Raw genomic sequence first — 4,144 nt, 5'->3', positions numbered from 1 at the left:
ACCATTACCTCATCCTCCTCCAGCACCATTACCTCATCCTCCTCTAGGACCATTACCTCATCCTCCTCCAACACAATTACCTCATCCACCTCCAGCACCATTACCTCATCCTCCTCCAACACCATTACCTCATCCTCCTCCAACACCATTACCTCATCCTCCTCCAACACCATTACCTCATCCACCTCCAACACCATTACCTCATCCACCTCCAGCACCATTACCTCTTGTGTCCCTCAAATTGTTCACCGTTGACCCCTTGTATTTGTCACTTATGTACCCCATCTGAAAGTTAATTTTCATGTGGGCTGTACACTAAAGACACACAGTTCTACCTCACTACCTCTTCTTTTCATAGAATCACAGAGTCCCTACAGTGCGGATAGAGGCAACTCAGCCCATCTAATCTGCACCGACCCTCCGAGGGGCGTGCCACCCATACCCATCCCCCTACCCCATCTCTGTAATTCTGTATTTCCCACGTCTAATCCGCCTAGCCTGCACATCCTTAGACATTATCGACAATTTAGCACGGCCAATCCACCCTAACCTGCACATCTTTTCCACTGTTGATACATTATCACACTGCTTACCTGACATGAATTTCATATTGGAAAGCCCAAAACTATTGTTCCTTGACCCTTACTCTTAAATCCTGTTCCATAGCGACTGATTCCATCCATCTGTCTTGAAGCAGCCTGAGATTAAGTCAATTTTCAGGCAAATTTGGTGTCACACTTGATCCTGTTTCCAACCTGATATTTGTGCCATCCTGAAGACTATCTCCTCCTCCACAATACTGCCTGACTTTGTCCCTCTCTTACCTCATTGGCTGCTGAAACCCTCACCATAACCTTCAATACTAACAGCCTCACAATTCTCCCCGCCATCTGAGCTCCCTCCAATATTGGCCTTTTGCATATCCCCCACTTTTAATCACTCCACCATTGCTGGGTGTGCCTTGAGATGCCTTGGCATCAACGTAAAGCTGCCATAGCCCCAGAGGGCCATAGGGCTGCTCTGTCATTGGAGAGAGACAACAGGTGGTGGTTTCACAAGAGGGTAACCTGGGCGAGGCTGGGACTAGTGCCCCACTGCGATTATTTGCAACAGTGGCATTTTTTTTATTCATTCATGGGATGAGGACATCTCTGGCCAGGCCAGCATTTATTGTCCATCCCTAATTGCCCACTTAAGGGCAATTAAGAGTCACCCACATTGCTGTGGGTCTGGAGTCACATGTAAGGTATGGAAAGGCAGTTTCCGTCCCTAAGGGGCATTAGATGGATTTGCTACCCACCCTGACAATTGGCAACAGTTTCATCATCATCATTTGACTCTTAATCCCAGATTTTTTATTGGGTTCAAATTTCACCATCTACCATGGCAGGATTTGAACCTGGGTCCCCAGAACCTGGGTGTCTGGGTTTACGGCCCACTAATAATATCACTAGATCACCACCTCCCCCTAGCAACTGGGGAGGGATTAAACCAGATTGGCAGGGGGATGGGGTCCTATGCGAGGAATCAAGGACAAGAGCGAGAAAGGGGAATAAGAGAAGTGATAGTTAGAGGAATCAAAGGCCAGAAACAAACAAGGCCACAATAAAGAAAAGGGATAAGGAATGTTAAAAAGACAAGCCTTAAGGCTTTGTGCCTGAACATAAGGAGAATTCAAAATAAAGAGGATGATTTAATCACGCAAATGGATGTAAAAGGGCATGATATACTTGGGATTATGGAGACAGGCTGTATGGGTGACCAGAGATGGGAACTGAATATCCAAACTTGTTCACTGTTTGGGAAGAACAGACCAAAAGGAAAAGGTGGGAGAGGATATAAACACGTTATTGAGGAAAGCTATTAGCTTGGGCAATGTAGAATCTGCGTGTGTCGAATTGAGAAATACCAAGGGGGAGAAAACATTAGTGGGGTAGTGTAGAGACCACCAAATTGTAGTAGTGATGGCAGGAATGGCATTAAACAGGAAATCAGGGACACATGTGGTCAGGGAACATCAGTAATTATGAGTGACTCTAATTTAGATACAGATTAGGTGAATTAAATTACTCCCAATACTGAAGAGGGGGAATTCCTGGAGTGTATACGGGATGGTTTTCTGGATTGATATATTGAGAAACTAACAAGACAACAAGCCATCCTAGACTGGGTACTATGCATTGAGAAAGGATTAATCCAGAGAGTGGAGTCCCTATAGAATCCATTTCCACAGAAAGTGGTTAAGGCCAAAACATTGAATGCTTTCAAGAAGGCATCAGATCTAGTTCCCACAGCTGAAGGGATCAAAGGGCATGGGGAGAAAATGGGAATGGGTGACTGAGTTGAATAATCAGCCATGATCATATTGAATGGTGGAGCTGGCTCAAGGGGCCAGATGGCCTACTCCTGCTCCTATCCTCTATGTTCCTGTTTCACCAGGTCAGGGGCAACGCTGTGAAGGTGAAGCCAAGAAAGTGCACCCTGCATGGTGACTGTGCAGAGGCTGGTATCCTGTCACCAATTCGCCCTTTATTCACACGTGCACAGTACACGGGCTCTGACCAGCCAGCTCAGAGTCAGTCCCAAGAGTGAGGAGAGTCTCTGAATCTCCTGTTTATATCTGTCAGCCAGGGCTCCCTGATTGGGTCAGGTTAACAACCTTGATTAGGGATCTCATAGTCAATGAGATCCACCCAGTTCCAATCACTACAATGACCTCGGCAGCAGTTGGCTGGATAGCTGGCTTGGAATGTAGTTTTTACTCCTAACAGTGAGGGTTAAAATCCCACACAGGCTGAGGTTACCATGAAGGACTCTTCTTTATAGAGTTTATAGGTACCACCCACTGCCCTGCTGTAATGAGGATGTGGGACTACAATGACTTTATTTCACTCGGCCTCAAGCTCTGAAATTCTCTCCCAAGGCTCTCGATCTCTCTATCTTTCTCTCCTCCTTTAAGACATCCCTTTGAATTTTCCTCTCTGACCAGGTTTTACACCTGACTCTATATCACTTTGTGTGGCTCGATGCCATATTTTATTTCATCACATTCCTATAAAGCGTTTTAATGTGCCCAAGGCACCGTACAGCCACCTTTCAGCTGTCTGGGGGTTGTGTAGCTCTCTGGGCCGGGGGAGTTGGTTGGCAATGCAGAGTGAGATTGACAGCACGGATTCAGTTCTCACACCAGCTGAGGTTACCATGAAAGCTGCTCCTTCTCAACCTCTCCCCTCACCTGAGGCATGGTGACCCTCAGGTTAAACTACCAGGGTGGCTCAGTGGTTAGCACTACAGCCTCACAGCGTCAGGGACCTGGGTTCAATTCCACCCTCGGGCAACTGTCTGTATGGAATTTGCATGTTCTCCCTGCGTCTGCGTGGGTTTCCTCTGGATGCTCCGGTTTCCTCCCACAGCCCAAAGGTGTACAGGCTAGGGGGATTGGCCATGCTAAATTACCCCATAGTGGTCAGAGATGTGTAGATTAGGTGGGTTATAGGGGGATGAGTCTGGATGGGATGCTCCAAGGGTCCATGTGGACTTGTTGGGCCGAAGGGCCTGTTTCCACACTGTAGGGATTCTATCTCTTACTAATGAGAGAGCAACCCGCTATAGTATGGTAACTTTTACCTATTTCAGTTGCAAATGGTAAGAGTTAAATCTCTGTTGTACTTTTCAAAGTTGACAAATGCAGCAAGATCGCAAAAAACAGTGGAGTCTTAGTGCATAACGTGAACATTTCCTGACTCCCAGACATAATAGCTTGTCTTTGCCAGTTTATTAACAGCAGATTCTGGCACGATAATCCATAATCGTGACAGTGTTGCACTCCCTCAGTACTGCACTGTGCTAGTGCTACACTCCCTCAGTACTGCACTGTGCCAGTGCTACACTCCCTCAGTACTGTACTGTGCCAGTGCTACACTCCCTCAATACTGCACTGTGCCAGTTCTGTACTCCCTCAGTACTGCACCGTGCGAGTGCTGCATTCCCTCAGTCCTGCACTGCGCTGTGTTACACTCCCTCAGTACTACACTGTGCCAGTGCTGCACTCCCTCAATACTGCAGCGTGCCCGGGGTGCACTCCCTCAGTACTGCACTGTGCCAGTGCTACACTCCCTCAATACTGCACCATGCAAGTGCTGCA

This window comes from Rhincodon typus, chromosome 12 (assembly GCF_021869965.1).
Source record: "Rhincodon typus isolate 14 chromosome 12, sRhiTyp1.1, whole genome shotgun sequence".
Taxonomy (NCBI): Eukaryota; Metazoa; Chordata; class Chondrichthyes; order Orectolobiformes; family Rhincodontidae; genus Rhincodon; species Rhincodon typus.
Note: the sequence above shows the minus strand (reverse complement) of the source record.